General features: G+C 44.6%; 3 pseudogenes; all 3 read left to right on the forward strand.

The window, feature by feature from the left end:
* Positions 1 to 2,685: 2,685 nt before the first annotated feature.
* LOC141269825 (5S ribosomal RNA) lies at positions 2,686 to 2,805 on the forward strand (annotated as a pseudogene).
* Positions 2,806 to 3,737: 932 nt separating this feature from the next.
* Positions 3,738 to 3,856, forward strand: LOC141268627 (5S ribosomal RNA; annotated as a pseudogene).
* Positions 3,857 to 4,779: 923 nt separating this feature from the next.
* Positions 4,780 to 4,898, forward strand: LOC141267399 (5S ribosomal RNA; annotated as a pseudogene).
* The last annotated feature ends 12,448 nt before the right edge of the window (positions 4,899 to 17,346 follow it).

Consider the following 17,346-nt stretch of genomic DNA (forward strand, 5'->3'; position numbering starts at 1 on the left):
TATTTTATAAAATTTATGTATATATCAGAACCAAATTAAAAATAATTATTCTTCTAGAAATATTGTGCATACATTTCATATTGATGAGTAGCATAGATTTGACTAAAGAGAGGTGTGTATTTGATAGAGTTCACTATGGGGATGACTCAGTCTAGGAGAGTTTGATATTGGCTTTTGGTAAGATTTTACCTTTTCTGGTTTTATAAATTTAGCTTGATTTATTTTCTTTTCACGATTCTCATGTTTTCTAACAAAATCCAGCATCTGCGCACATTCAAATAATGAATTTTTTTGTGATGCCATAACTTGGGAAACTGAATTTAGGAATTTGAATTTTTGTACAAAAGTTGTTATCATATGTTGTACTTTTCCATTTTTGATGAGAGCTTTGTACAACCGTTCAAATATGGACATGAATGTATATGTACATTCCTTCCTACCAATCCTTAGCTTCTGCAGATCTTCTATGTTGGGAAAATCCTTTGTGACACAATAAATCAAATATTTTAATCTGTCCGAATCATTTTCCCATCCATTAGGATAGTCATTTTCACAGGGCATTAAATGTAAACGTCTGGACAATGTCACAGGAATCCATATTTTAAATAATTGATTCCTCTCCTCATTGGATAAATCAAACTTATCAGAGAAGCTCTCAAATGCCTCTGAATTTCTACAGGCATGGATTTTGACATCATACTTTGGCATGATTTTGTATAATTTCAGCAAATTTTTCCTCATTTTAATTTGGAGATGAGCCTGGGTAAATCCAGAATTCTCTGATATTTTAAGTGGCTCTTGTACGTCCGTTCCTCCTACGTCACTCACGTCTCCTCCCACATCACCTAGTATATCGGTTTCTCGTATGTCAGTCATGTCTCCTCCCATGTCAGGTTTCTGTATGTCCGTCTCTTGGTCAGACCCAAGGTCACCTTCAGTTACAGACACGTGTCTTACTTCTTGTTCATTTTCCACATTACAGTCAGAATCAGTATCACCGTCTGACACTTCTACACTATTTTCCTGCTTAGAAATCTCTAACACAAGACTATGAAAAAAATCTACCAAATGTAGAATATTTCTCAATTTCTGTTTGTCTCTATTTACCAATTTAGAAGTTAACTGTAAATTCTGCAATTCACATTCTTTGTATAAACTGAGCCACAAAACTTCTATGTCATCTCCTACATTAACTTTGAAATTAATATTACTTTGTTTAGCAAAAGAAGAAATTATATCCATATTTTGCTTACCTTAAGATTCCTTGGCTTCTCTTTATCAGCACGTCCTGTCTTCAGTTCGTCTGATTCTTTTCCTGTGTGATTCTGTTCCTTGTTAGTACCTCTGCTTCCTGTCTTTCCTCAGTCTGTAGGTCCTTTCTGCTTCTCGTGACAAACTAGTGAATTTACTGACACGTGAACAACAGCTGTTCAGCTCGTCAGGACTCCCCCCTTGTTCACGGAAGAAATTCACTTACTTAATTTAAAAAACAAAAAAGCAGGACTGGCTTGCTCACCATTGTAAAATAATACTCTTCCTGTATTATTTTTTTCTACTGAGGACTTCTCAAAGTATCAATATCAAGATATTCTTATAAAAAAATCTATCTATTTATTCTTGGATTGTCCATTAAAAAGAATCAGATTGCAGCAGGTACATTCAATAATTAGTTATAAAGTAATTGTCCATTTGTCCATAATTAGCTTAATTGTTGAGATTCACCCATCTTTCCTTGGATCCTGGCTGGTAAATCATGTCTTTGTCCAGCATGTGTCCAGGCCTACATGTCATCGGCTTCTCAGCATGAAGATTCTGTGTTTTGTGGGGTGGGCAGAGCAAGAGAGTCCCGCCTTTCTGTACCATGGGCTTTTATAGCCAGTCGTATGGACACCTGTTCTACATATGGTAGTGAACCAAAAATACACACACAAATAGCGCATGTCAACTAGACACGATGGCTGAGGCATAGAACTCAGAAAAATGATTATCGATTAACATTCCAAATGAATTTCCATAATTAACCATTTAACAGAGACCGCCTGGGAATGCCAGGTGCTGTAGGCTTTTGCTTTTTCCTTCCTTCCACCAGCAGGGGGCACTCTCTTCTATGCCTTTTTTCCATTCCCTTTCACAAGTGCACACATTCATTCTCTTTTCTTTTTTTCATTTGCTTTCTCTCTTGCGCTATTTCATCTCTGCAAAATACCAGCATCCTTCTGATCATCGTGGGCCTCCAGCATTGTTGCTTCTTTACTTTTAATACTAGGCTCCTTTTCACCAGGACCAGCGTCTCCCGGGTGGCTGGAGGCAACCACCTGTAACCCCAAGTAGAAGACCTTTGCAGGCAACACGACCCTCCCCCCTGAAGAGCAGCTCAAAGTCACTGGCAAACATCTCACCATCTTCCTTCATTCACCCCTGGACGTCTCGCTCCGCCCCCAAGTTACGGGTCCAGCTTGCTCTTTCTGTCACATTACCGTGATGAAGGGTTTAGCCTGCAGGAGACCCTGTGCCAAGACATTTTTGAAGACACCTGATGAGGCATGTGAATCACTGCTAAACAAACCACACCTGTAGGGACGGCACAGCCTTTGCATGGACCTTTCGGAGCCCGCCCCGTCACGGCCAGATTGCTCGCCACCAAGCGATCCTGAGAAAGGCTGGCCGGGCGATGGATCGAGCAGCGTCTACTGGCCATACCACCTTGGATACTCCTGATCTTGTCTCATCTCAGAAGCAAAGCAGGGCTGGGCTCGGACAGTACTTGGATGAGATACCTCCTGGGAACACCAGGTGCTGTAGACCATTTTGATGACGTTTTGCCCTACTGCCCAGCTCGGCTAGCATGGAACGGCGCCTTGCCGGACACCGACCTTAAGTAACTTAGATGATGGAAGCCCCAAGGCCTCTGAGCCAGTTGGCAGCTAAGTACGCTACCCCGCCGCCTTTACGCAGGCATGACACCGAGCTTCTTGCCACGGCTAGGAGTGCTTATTGACTCCGCAGCTCGCTGTGTGGAAATGATGGCGTTAAAAGCACCCGGGGCCGTGAAGGGGCCAGGCTTTCAGCAGGTGCCCAGGGAAGGTTTTGGATGCCGGCCGCCTAGCGAGGGCCACCAGAAGTTACATGTTTCTCTGCAAAGAAGCTTGTGTAACCAAGCCAGACGGCTGACAAAGAGCTAACCTCAGTGCAAGGAAGGCAAGGAAGGAATTGGGGAGGGGGGGGTGATTCCTGCTAGGGCCCTGAAATCATAAAACAGGCAGGAGAGTCTGACGCATGGTGACGGAGAAGTTGTAGGGGCAGATAGGGGGTGTCGTCATGTGCGAGCACATGTGCATGCTGGCTTGTGTGTGAAAGTGCGCTTCCTATGTGTGGCGCACTGCAAACAGTCAAAGGGATTGTTCCCTTTCATTAAAAGTTAATCCCCGGCTGCAGGCTATTAGAAAGCAACTAACCGCACTCTACTCACCCTACCCGGGCCTACCGGTGAGTCTCGCCTCTGCTCCCGGCCTGTGGCATTGGCCGTGAAGCTGACGTTCCGTCGACTGCGATGCAGCCGATCAGTGAGCTCAGCGGCTCTGAGTGGGGCATTGTGTCTACAAGACCTTTTAAGGAAGCCAGCAAAAAAATTGAAGAGAAGGGAAAGCACAAAAGGACCTGGTCTTGCTGAGCACTGGAAAGGGCAGCCGGCAGCCAGACGTCAAAGTAGAAAAGCAGCAAGTGAGAGGCTTGTCTCTTCCTACGGCCACACCACCCTGAACACGCCTGATCTCGTCTGAACTTGGAAGCTAAGCAGGGTCAGGAATGGTTAGTACTTGGATGGGAGACCTCCTGGGAACACCAGGTGCTGTAGACCATTTTGATGACGTTTTGCCCTACTGCCCAGCTCGTCTAGCATGGAACGGCGCCTTGCCGGACACCGACCTTAAGTAACTTAGATGATGGAAGCCCCAAGGCCTGTGAGCCAGTTGGCAGTTAAGTACGCTACCACGCAGGCCTGAAACCGAGCTCCTTGCCACGGCTAGGAGTGCCTATTGAATCCACAGCTCGCCGTGTGGAAATGATGGCATTAAAAGCACCCGGGGTCGTGAAGGGGCCAGGCTTACAGCAGGTGCCCAGGGAAGGTTTTGGATGCCGGCCGCCTAGCGAGGGCCAGCAGAAGTAACATGTTTCTCTGCAAAGAAGCTTGTGTAACCAAGCCAGACGGCTGACAAAGAGCTAACCTCAGTGCAAGGAAGGAAAGGAAGGAATTGGGGAGGGGGGGGAGTGATTCCTGCTAAGGCCCTGAAATCATAAAACAGGCAGGAGAGTCTGACGCATGGTGACGGAGAGGTTGTAGGGGCAGATAGGGGGTGTTGTCATGTGCGAGCACGTGTGCATGCTGGCTTGTGTGTGAGAGTGCGCTTCCTAGGTGTGGCGCGCTGCAGACAGTCAAAGGGATTATTCCCTTTCATTAAAAGTTAATCCCCGGCTGCAGGCTATTAGAAAGCAACTAACCGCGCTCTACTCACCCTACTCGGGTCTACCGGTGAGTCTCGCCTCTGCTCCCGGCCTGTGGCATTGGCCGTGAAGCTGAAGTTCCGTCGACAGCGCTGCAGCCGATCAGTGAGCTCAGCGGCTCTGAGTGGGGCATTGTGTCTACAAGACCTTTTAAGGAAGCCAGCAAAAAAATTGAAGAGAAGGGAAAGCACAAAAGGACCTGGTCTTGCTGAGCACTGGAAAGGGCATCCGGCAACCAGACTTCAAAGTAGAAAAGCATCAAGTGAGAGGCTTGTCGCTGCCTACGGCCACACCATCCTAAACACGCCCGATCTTGTCTGATCTTGGAAGCTAAGCAGGGTTGGGCCTGTTTAGTACTTGGATGGGAGACTGCCTGGGAATACCAGGTGCTGTAGGCTTTTGCTTTTTCCTTCCTTCCACCAGCAGGGGACACTCTCTTCTATGCCTTTTTTCCATTCCCTTTCACAAGTGCACACATTCATTCTCTTTTCTTTTTTTCATTTGCTTTCACTCTTGCGCTATTTCATCTCTGCAAAATACCAGCATCCTTCTGATCACCGTGGGCCTCCAGCATTGTTGCTTCTTTACTTTTAATACTAGGCTCCTTTTCACCAGGACCAGCGTCTCCCGCGTGGCTGGAGGCAACCACCGCTAACCCTAAGCAGACCTTTGCAGGCAACATGACCCTCCCCCCTGAAGAGCAGCTCAAAGTCACTGGCAACCATCTCACCCTCTTCCTTCATTCACCCCTGGACGTCTCGCTCCGCCCCCAAGTTACGGGTCCAACTTACTCTTTCTGTCACATTACCGCGATGAAGGGTTTAGCCTTCAGCAGCAAGTGAGAGGCGTGTCTCTGCCTACGGCCACATCACCCTGAACATGCCTGATCTCATCTGATCTCGGAAACTAAGCAGGGTCAGGCCTGGTTAGTACTTGGCTGGGAGACTGTAAAATAATACTCTTCCTGTATTAATTTTTTCTACTGAGGACTTCTCAAAGTATCAATATCACGATATTCTTATAAAAAAATGTATCTATTTATTCTTGGATTGTCCATTAAAAAGAATCAGATTGCAGCAGGTACATACAATAATTAGTTATAAAGTAATTGTCCATTTATCCATAATTAGCTTAATTGTTTAATTGCTGAGATTCACCCATCTTTCCTTGGATCCTGGCTGGTAAATCATGTCTTTGTCCAGCATGTGTCCAGGCCTACATGTCATCTGCTTCTCAGCATGAAGATTCTGTGTCTTGTGGGGTGGGCAGAGCAAGAGAGCCCCCCCTTTCTGTACCATGGGCTTTTATAGCCAGTCGTATGGACACCTGTTCTACATATGGTAGTGAACCAAAAATACACACACAAATAGCGCATGTCAACTAGACACGATGGCTGAGGCATAGAACTCAGAAAAATGATTATCGATTAACATTCCAAATGAATTTCCATAATTAACCATTTAACATTTCCCCCTTTTTGAGAATAAAAGGACTTTAACTGAAAATTCTCAAAAGAAGATACATTCATCAATCATTTTTTCTTTCCTTCTTCCTTGGCAATATCATTAAATTTCCATAATAATAGTAATAATAGTATCAATATCGGATTATTGTTATATAATGATGTGAATTCATGTTATGGTAAGACGTGACTAATATTCATTTAATATGTATAATTATACTTCCCTATATCTAAATTGAAGCAATCGCGCGTTCAATCGTCATCATCTGATGTCATCGGGTCGTCGTCTCGTCTTCTTCTTGGTTCTTTTATAACACAGTCTTTAGATGAAAACTCCTTTGAAATAAATTACAGCATGTAGATATTGTACAGTCCATAATTGTGCTCATTATTGTTCAGTCCATAAACTGTACTCTTTATTAGAAAGATCATGTGTGTCAGTTGATAAGAAAACAAAAGTCCATGGATGAAATGTAGCTTTAATATCTGTGCAGTGTCACCTGGACTTACGTTGGATCGTCTTTGGAATCTTCCGTGTGTCCGCACTGGTCTCGTGTCACTTTTGGAACAGATGTGACGTCTTTGGTCAGTAAAGCAAGGGTTAACTTGACACTTTCCTCCTTTATATAGCACCATAACCAGTACTCAGTCCTTTATATACAGGACACATATGCCAGGTATTACCTGTTCACCAGCTTTCATTGAAGCGTTGCAGGTGATAAGAAACCACTGGAACGTGATGAAACTTGAACACAACACAGTACATATAGGATCATCGTCCTCTGCCGTCCTGGTGATCAGTGGTGTGAATTGTATTGTATGTAATGGACACAGTCTATTATAACACTCAGCATTCACACCTGTTACCTTCTGAGACGTCCGGATATCAGTTGCTTCTTCTTGTAACTTTTGAGAATCTCTTTGATTTATAAAAATTAAAAGTCTTTATTAGGATAGAATTCATAATTGCGATGTCTTGATTGAAGTCTTCATTCCCTAATCTGATACCAAATCTGGCAGTTTTTCCTAACCTATAATATCACAGCGTACCATAGCAATCAGTAATATCCATGTAATTATTATAAAAATATTAAAATAAATTATGTTTGGAATAATAAACAATAATAGATGATAATTCATTATCAATCAAGTTCTCCATATGAGAGAACATTTTTATGTCATAGGTGTAATTACCTTTTCCAACCCATAGGTGTCAGTGTATTTTGAAAAAACAAGTTTTTATATCTTTATTAAACCAATAATATCAAAGAATGTATACTCCTGAACCAAAATGAATAAATATATGAATGTATGAATGAATGAATGAATGAATAAATGAATGAATGAATTGTTGTGTTTACTCAGAAAATGTAAACATTTTTTTCCTTAGCAATATATATTTAATGAAGCAATACTCTTGTATTAGACATTACTTTATTAAATATTAATGTGTTTTCTCAATTGAGATATTGAACTGAAATAAAATCAAATGAGAATTAAAAAATGAAAAAATAGAAAAATAAGAAGTATAAAGTAAGAATAAAATTTTAAAAATGAAAAATAAAATTAAGAGTAAAAATAAGAATAAAAATAAAAATAAGGCCTTTAAATTTTAATGACAAATGCAGAGTAATTATATTCTCCATAAAAAATACCCTTATATCTCCATTATCTGGATGATTTCATATTTGTCATAACCTTGTACCACCAAAAAATATTAAATTATGCAACTTTGCATGTAATACCCTTCTTAATTATACCATAGTACCTTATTATTATTTCTTCTTTATTAAAATGTGTGGAAAATAAGTATTGCTCAAAAGTGATTATGTAATCAGGATCAAAAACACATTTTCCCCCTTAATACCAAAAATATTATTTTATAAAATTTATGTATATATCAGAACCAAATTAAAAATAATTATTCTTCTAGAAATATTGTGCATAAATTTCATATCGATGAGTAGCATAGATTTGACTAAAGAGAGGTGTGTACCTATTTAGGTAACCATTAAAAATAATATTATAGTTATTCAAGAATATTATCATGTGGAAAATTATTCTAAATCTAAATTTGCTTTGTAAACCATTTTGATGTGTGGTTGCCCTTATCCACTATTAGTTAAATCAAGAAATAATAATTATTAAAGAAATATAGAAATATATATATGTAGATAATACCTAATTATGTATTATAATTTCCTCAGAATTAAATATATTTTTGTACCTTCACATAAAGAAACATTTTTTTTTTTGCAAACATACAAACATACGAGGCCTCTGTCACATCAATCACACTTAGCAGCTGCTGATTTACTCATCTGTCACCTTCACTCTGACATTCACAGATCTGTTCAACTCAAACATTCCACATATGAAGTTTTAGATATATATGCATATATTTAACCCAAAATTGTTGTATCCCAATTTATTAATGCGCATTGCCATATCAATTGAATATCTTTATATTTCTTTGAATATTCCCCAAGTACATATTATATAATATGAGAGTAAGTCACTGGAATTTCAGACACTTGAAAAAACTCTTGTCTTAGATTCTTTTTTCACTGGCTGCCCGGTCTTAAGTTACATCAGTTGAAAATAGAATGAATGGAATCCTATACTATTAGCTCAAAGTTCAAAGGCCGCAGCTGTCACACGTCATGCTGTAAAGCTACTTTAATTTGCACGAACACTTCATGCACAGAAAATATTAGTAACACAAAAGAATTAATAAGTATTACATAAATATTATAGTTCTACTAGATATATTGTTATTATTTTAAAATGTTATACACATAAAATAATGCAATTTTTTCACTACCTGTGTGAATAAAGAAATAAATCCATTATAGAGTTCTTTTATCAAATCCTGCTTTGGAATGAAAACTCTAAGGAAATATAAGAAAATAAAATTAAATATCAAATTCATACAGAAACAGAATTATTTAAATATCTTACACATATATTGGTTGGTTCTAATTAGTGTTGAGCCACCCCCGTAGTGTTCGAGTTCGGTTCGGTTCGTCGAACACCCGTGTGTTCGTCGAACTGTTCGTCGAACACCTTCGAACACCGTTAAAACCAATGGCAGGCAAACAAAAACACATAGAAACACATAGAAAACACCTTCAAAGATGTCCAAAAGCTGACAAACTGCTCAGAAGACATAACTAACACATGGAAAAGTGACAAGTACATATAGTCATGCGAAAATAAAAGAGGTGGAGGAGTAAAAGGAGGGGGAGACACAGATATAGGCATGTCATGCCCTTCTAAAATCCAAAAAGTGAGAAGCCAACACGGCCAGTCCGCTCCTGCCCGTGCCACCTCCGTGTCGCCGGGTTTGTGCCAGAGCCGCGGTGAACCCTGATGGCCAGCCCCCCTCTCCCAACACTGGTGCCTGTCCGCTGGTGGGTCGAGCGAGCCCCCCTGTGGTGGAGGCAGCTCTAAGCTTTTTAATTTAAATTGTCTCTCTAATTTGAATGAATACACTTTAAATCCATTTACAAGGATCTATTGGAGGGCAAGTCTCATGCCAGCAGCCGCGTAATTCCAGCTCCAGTAGCGTCCACTAAAGCTGCTGCAGTTAAAAAGCTTTTATAAGGATCGAGCTCGGCTGTCCACCGCAAGGCATCCTACTGCCAGTCCCAGCCCCTATGCCTTGGGGTGCCTCCTGATGCTCTTCACTGAGTATCCCATGGTCCCGAAGCATTTCCTTTGAAAAAATTAAGTGTCTAAACTACAGGTGGTGTATCTTGCTTAACAGCCGGGATAATCCGCTGACTAGCAGACACTGCTACTAGGCACAAAGTATTTCCTGGGCTAGATGCAGTTAAAAATTTGTAATTAGATACTCTCGTTGGATGCTGAGAAAGCATTCCATAGAGTCTCCTGGCACGCCATATATGATTCTCTTAAAAAGCTTGGGGTAGGGGTCTAGGGGACCCTTTTATAGCCAAAATCACGGCCCTGTATCACAATACGTCACCTAGGCTGAAGATAAATGGAACTGTAGCACCCTGAGGGCTCGGTTGCTACAGAGGTATTGCACCTCACCCAGAGGTGTGATATCTCACTCTCAGGTAAGGATGGAGTGTGGATCAGGACCAGACACCTGCATGCATTACAACACATTGCCGTGGGGCAGGGCGACCAATATGCCTCTGAGATGGGCACGACAGTCCCTGTCCCTGGCTGGAGTGGGGGGAGGGAACACTGAGGAAGGGGAACCCTGTAGTGCAGGAGCAGGGAGGAAGCAGTTCCTGGGTGCATTGAGAAGGGAGTATAAAAGGTGGGCACCATCTTAGTTCAGTGCAGAGAAGTCTGAGCAGAAGTGGCAGGGAGCAGGGGCTCTGCATGAGCTCTGCTCCGGAGGCGGGCCTAGTAACAGAGGCCCAGGCCTGGAAGAGGGAGAAGGAAGGAAGAGGAGCGGAGAAGGCTCCAGGAACGAGGAATGAAGGGATCCCAGGGGTGCGGACGGGCGAGTCACCACCGCACGCCCGAATCCACCTGCGTGGAGGGGTCAGGCCAAAGGGGGAGACCGGTCCCCGAAACTAGTGGAGGCAGGAAACGACCCTCAGCTAGAAACCGGAGGCTGTGACATTTTATGTGGCGCAGCCCCTCGCTACACCCGCTAGGAAGGCACCACATAGGGTCAGGGAAACTGGCGCCAAGTTTACCAAGAGGAGGCCCGAGGCAGCCGGACAGAAGGGTTGGTAAGAAAGGCCAGACAAAGGACACACAAAGGGGGTCCTGTGAAGTGCTCCAAAGTTATCTGGGAGTTGTCTGAGCCCCTCACCTGGTGAGCACAGTACGACGTGGGCAGCCGTTACCTGCAGACGTGGTCTGGATAATAAGAACTGTGAGTAAAGGCCCTGGACTGCATCACTGACTCCGTGTCGTTACTGCTGCTGCCCTGCACCATCACCCCCATCCTCCGCATACACTGCCCTGAGGCTATACTCCTCCCGTGGGGAGTTATGCTATGCTCTGCTTCACCCACAACACCAGCCTCAGCGGTCTGCCCTGCAGCGGCGGTTCACTCTGACCGCAATCCACGGGTGGCGTAGTCGGACATTTAAACATCAAAACCACATAAATAGTTCCGCCACTGGTTTGACCACCCTGAGCCACGGAACCGGGTCGCCGCCACGAAGACTACAACCACCAGCATCCACCAAAAAGGGTCCGGCTCCGGGTGTCCCAAGGCCCAGGGGGTGCATCAGAACATTTTCATCACCTTTCACAATCACCAATGGGACAAGGCAGGGATGTCCTCTGTCCCCTCTCTTATACATCCTAGTGACGGAGCACCTGCTCTCATCAATTCGCCATAACCCCAATATTAGGTGGATTGAGGTGGGAGGCACCGAGTACAAGTGCTCTCTATTTGCTGATGATGTCCTAGTATATATCACTCAATCACATATATCCATCCATGCTGTTATGGCTGAAATAGATCACTTTGTTACATGGTCAAATTTTAAAATCAATGCAGCGAAGTCTGAGGCCCTCGATGTCTCCCTCCCCAAATCCATATAGGATTCCATCCAGTCCAACTTTCCCTTTGCCTGGCCCTCACAGGGTATCAAATACTTAGGAATTCCTATTCATAGAGACCTCTCCCATCTATGTTATCTTAATTTTGGGCCCTTTATTGAACAACTCCATACAGACCACGGTTGGCAAGTTAGAACTGTAAGATTCACTACGTGAACCACTGGTGTTTTGTGGAAAAGCACATGTACACTGCGCTCCAAATTATTATGCAAAAAGTGTTTAGGAGTGATAAGGGAAGAATTTGTTTGTTTGTCAGTTAAACTCATTGATGGTGATGTGTGTCAGGGCTCTTTATATCACTGTAAGCAATTGCAGACACCTGTGCTAATTAGTTTGGCAGGTGTGTCCAATGAAAGGCAAGACTACTTAACAAGGCTGTCTCACATTATTAAGCAGCCTACATTTTCTGCCAAAATGGGAAAGAAAAAGGATGTGTCGGCTGCTGAGAAGCAACAAATTGTGGAGTGTTTAGGTCAAGGCATGACTACAATCAACATTGTGCGATGATCAGGATGAAGTGTCTTGGCAATCAAGAAGTATGTAGCTGATTCACAGTACACACGTGTGCGTGCTGATAAGGGCAAATTGAGGACTCTTTCCTACAGGCAATTACGTCAGGTTGAAAGAGCAGCGGCAAAAAAGCCTTGTCATAGGAGCAGACAAGTTTTTGAAGCTGCTTGTGCCTCCAACGTCCCCCGAACAACAAGATGCAGGGTCCTTCAGAGGTTTGCAGCTGTGCATACGCCATCCTGTCGACCTCCTCTATCCACTTCACACAAGCAGAAACGGCTCCAGTGGGCCAAACATTACATGAAGACTGATTTCAAAACTGTTTTGTTCACGGATGAGTGCCGTGCAACGCTCGATGGTCCAGATGGATGGAGTGGAGGATGGCTGGTTGATGGACACCCCACGCAAACACGGCTACAGAGCCAACAAGGAGGAGGTGGAGTAATGTTTTGGGCTGGAATCATGGGGAGAGAGATTGTCGGCCCCTTTAGGATCCCTGAAGGCGCTAAAGATGAACTCCATAATGTATGTGGATTTTCTCAAACAGCACTTCCTGCCATGGTTCAAGAAGAAGAACCGTGTATTTCACAGCAAGATCATTTTTCTGCATGATAATGCACCATTTCATGCTGCACATATAACATCTGCATCTCTGGCTGATATGGGCATAAAAGGGGACAAACTTATGGTGTGACCCCCATGCTCCCCTGACCTGTACCCCATTCAGAACCTTTGGAGCATCATTAAAAGGAGTGTCTATGATGGCGGGAGGCAGTTCACATCTAAGCAACAGCTCTGGGAGGGTATTCTGTCCTCATGCAAAACAATTGAAGCAGAAACCATCCAAAACCTGACAAATTCAATGGACGAGAGAGCTCAGAAGCTCCTTTCGAACAAGGGGTCCTATGTGAATATGTAACATCACCTAGAATAAAGTTTTGAGTTGAAAACTGTTTGATTTCAGTTTCTAACAACCTGCTAATGCTTATAATTTCAAAAATGACCATTTTTTTGGTCTTTATTAAAATGAAAAGGTTGATCGAAAAGTTTGGGGGATCTAAGAGTGTGGCAACCCAGTAGTCATGATTACTTCGAATTCTGACAATATGAGGGTCATGCTGCAGGTAGTGCAGCAAGAAGGCACTTATGTGTCTTGCGCATCTCGGAGCCCCAAAATTATTTTCCGGGCTAGATGCAGCTAAAAATTATTATTAATTTTAAATCTGGTGAAGCTTTAGTATAGATGGCATAATAGGATCAGTGCTGCACACTGCTACAAAGCCCAAATTATTTTCCAGCCAAGATACAGATAAACATGATTAGTAATTTGAAAGCTTAAAACGGTTGGTAGGGTGATTTTAACCAATCATCAAGCTTTTACTCTCCCCAGGATGACACAGGGGTAGAAAAGTCGTTTCGGATCCATGATTTGTTCATCTTTATGAACGTGAGTCTGTCTACATTATCAGTGGAGAGCCGCGTGCGCTTATCTGTCAGCACACCACCAGCAGCGCTGAACACACGTTCAGACAGAACGCTGGCTGCGGGGCATGACAAGATCTCCAAGGCGTAAGTGGCTAGCTCCGGCCATTTATCCAGATTGGAAGCCCAAAAAGAGCAAGGGTCCAGTGACACAGTCGTGGCTTCAATGTTTACTTGGAGATACTCCTGTACCATCGTCTCTAGGCGTTGACTATGTGTCAGACTTCTTGTCTCCTGTGGCCTTGCAAAGGATGGGCTAAAAAAGTGGTGAAATGATTCCGCAAAATTGATGTTACCAGCAGATACTGTGGTTCTGTTACGGTTTGAGTGCTGAACACTTGACGGTCCCACGGTTGGCAAGTTGGAACTGTGAGATTCACTATGTGCACCACTGGTATTTTGTGGAAAAGCACATGTAAGATTCTGCAACAGTCTCTGCTGATACTCCTGCATGCGTGCATCCCTTTCTATGGCAGGAATAATTTCTGCAAATTTACTTTTGTACCGGGGATCTAACAGTGTGGCAACCCAGTAGTCAGGATTATTTCTAATTCTCACAATTCGAGGGTCATGTTGCAGGTAGTGCAGCAAGAAGGCACTCATGTGTGTTGCGCATCCAGGAGCACCAAGTCCCTGTTGTGTTGGTGGCGAGGTAACAATCATGCTTCCTTCCTCTGTACTCTCCCCCCAACCTCGCACAACAGAAATGTGATCAAGGTCTCCCTCATCTGATGAGTCTTCCATCAGTTCGTCCTCCACTTCTTCCTGGGCTCCTGCACCTTCCTCACTAGTTTGGCTGCTACCATGCGCCCTGGTAAAACCATCTCCCCCACCCTCACATGCCTGCCGCCTTGGTGCTGCCGACCGTCTGGACCTTGCAGATGTTAGCCCTTCCGCATACAACTCCTCCTCCTCTACTTCCTCCACCTCCTCTTGTGCCACCACCTGACTCCGAATTCTGTTTAACATGTGCTCCAGCATGTAAATCACCGGAATAGTCATGCTGATAATGGCATCGTCAGCACTAAACATCTTCGTCGCCATTTCAAAACTGTGCAGAAGGGTGCATAGGTCCCTGATCTGAGACCACTCCTCCAGCGTGATTTGCCCCACCTCTGAATCTCGTTGGCCCAGGCTATACGTCAGAACGTATTGCACCAGGGCTTGTCGGTGCTGCCACAGTCGCTGCAACATGTGCAGAGTTGAATTCCACCGGGTAGGCACATCGCATTTTAGCCGGTGAAGTGGCAGGCCCAACGACTTCTGTAGAGATGTAAGTCGCTGAGCTGCGGGATGCGAACGGCGGAAGTGAGCACACAGCGACCGTGCCCTCTGCAGAAGGCCATCTAGACTGGGATAGTGGGCTAAAAATTGCTGGACAACCAGGTTCAACACGTGAGCCATACAAGGCACGTGTGTGACATTGCCCCGGCGAAGGGCCGCACCCAGGTTTGCAGCATTGTCGCACACGGCCTTCCCTGGTTTCAGGTCCAGTGGAGACAACCATTCATGAAATTGGTTCTCCAGAGCTGACCACAACTCCTCAGCTGTGTGACTCACATTTCCCAGACATTTCAATGTAAAAACCGCCTGATGACGTTGAGCCCTACTGCCAGCATAGTAAGGAGGTGTGCAGGATCCCTTCTGCGCAGTTAGAAAGCTTGTGGCATGACCAGACAGGCTTTGGGTGCAGGTGGAAGACCGAGAGGAGGTTGAGGAGGCAGAAGCAGTGGAGGAACTTTGACATAAAGAGGATTGACGCACAACTCGTGGGGACGGCAAGACTTGGACAGCAGCCCCTTGTCCTGCTGTCACCCTAGTTACCCAGTGCCCAGTCAGCGACATGTAACGCCCCTGTCCATGCCTACTCGTCCAAGTGTCTGTGGTGAAATGCACCCTGTCACACACAGAGTTTCTCAAAGAAGCGGTGATGTTGTGTGCGACATGCTGGTGGAGCGCAGGCACACCTTTCTTTGAGAAGTAGTGCCGACTGGGCATCTGGTACTGGGGCACTGCGACGGACATAAGGTCTCGAAAATCCTCTGTGTCCACCAGGCGGAAAGGCAGCATTTCTGTAGCCAAGAGCTTGCAGATGGTGAAATTCAACCTCTTAGCTTTCTCATGGCTAGGAGGAAATGGTCTTTTACTTGTCCACATCTGAGGGACCGAGGGCTGGCTATTGTGCTTAGACGGGGTTGATAAGGGTGTCCCCGGCAAACTGCCGGTCTGTGAGGAAGATGCAGGCGGACATGTTAGGTTGCCTTGATCCAAATGTGGTGCTATCGATGTCGGACAGGGCTCAACACCAGCTGGTGTTACCACCTCCAAAGAAAATGATGACCTGCCAATCACGCTGGCTGTTGCGGGTAAAGAGGTGGTAGGTCTGCGCCCCAAAATAGGTGTGACTGCTGTCCCCCCAGTCACAGAGGATGAAGAGGCCGCGGATGCACAAGATATGGCAGACGGTGGTTGGCCCGGCCGGCTAGGCCGCATTGTAGCACACTGAGCTTCCCACTGCAACTTATGCTTCATGTCCATGTGCCGGTTCATGCATGAAGTACTCAAACTATGTATTTTTTGGCCTCTACTTAGCTTTTGCTGACAAATGTTACAGATAACACGAGTTGGGTCATCTTTATCGATCTGAAAAAATGCCTAGGCTATGCAAGGCTTAGCACCCATGCGACCTGAAGAGCCACCACGACTTGTGGTGAGAGGCAGAGTTGTGTTTGAGGATGCAGTTGTTGACGTGCTTCCAGTACTACGTCTCTGTCCAGGAAGGCGCAACCTGACCTCGTCGTCACTAGCATCTTCCTCCACCTCCTCTGCTGACCTCATCTCTTGGCTGACTGTGGGTTGACAGTAAGTGGGATCTCCAACCTCATCATCATCACCCTGTGTGTTATCACACCCGTCGTCCTCAGAGCTAACCTGTTCTTGCCCTGACAAAAAACTAAAGTTGTCGCTCCAATCAGGTATTTGAGTCTTATCATCGTCTTCCTCATTGTCTCCACCAACAGGAGTTACAGTTTGGGAATGAGGGTCTACATTATGGTCAGAACCTTCTGCATCTGGTCCTGGATCCGACTCATAAAGATTCTGGGCATCAGTGCAGATCATTTCCTCGTCTGGATTCACAGAAGCGCTGGAGTCGACCTCTGATTCCCAGGCTATAGTATGAGTAAACAGCTCTGCAGACTCAACCATCTGTTCTACCTCATACTCAGACGGGCAGCTGGAGATTTGGGAGCTGTGAGGAAGCAAGTGTGATTTGGGTGACACCTTTGAGGACTGGAGTATTTGTGATGTTGAAGTTGATGTGGAGGAGAGCCCACTTAAAGGAGCACTTGATATCCGTTGAAGCACCTGCTGTTTTTGTGCCTAATCTGGAATTTGTAGCGATTGGCATGGCCGTAAGAAAGGGATCTTATCACATTGTCCGCTAAAAGAAGTAGACATTTTAGTTTGGCTGGAAGATGGTCTTTCTTCTGCAGATGTTACTGTTGCTTTAACACCTACCCCACGGACACAACCTTTTTTCCCCTTCCCAACACGCCTATTCCCCTTTCCACCAGCAGCAGGCCTTTTTCCACTCATTTTGGTGGTTAACTAATTCACAACTCTGGAGTTGTTTGCACAAAAAAACAATGGATGGTAACCGAGCAAAGCTGAGTGGCCAAACTGTGGTATTAGGTCAAAACTATTGGCTGGGTTAGATGCAGAAAAAAATTATATTCAATTTGCAACCTGATGGAGGTCAGTATAGATGGACTAAAACAACAAGTCCCACACACAGCTAGAAGCCCAATATTTTTTCAGAGGTAGATGCA

The sequence above is a fragment of the Phyllobates terribilis genome, unplaced genomic scaffold, assembly GCF_046119375.1.
Source record: "Phyllobates terribilis strain yellow unplaced genomic scaffold, ASM4611937v1 Scaffold_4__5_contigs__length_816908805, whole genome shotgun sequence".
NCBI lineage: Eukaryota > Metazoa > Chordata > Amphibia > Anura > Dendrobatidae > Phyllobates > Phyllobates terribilis.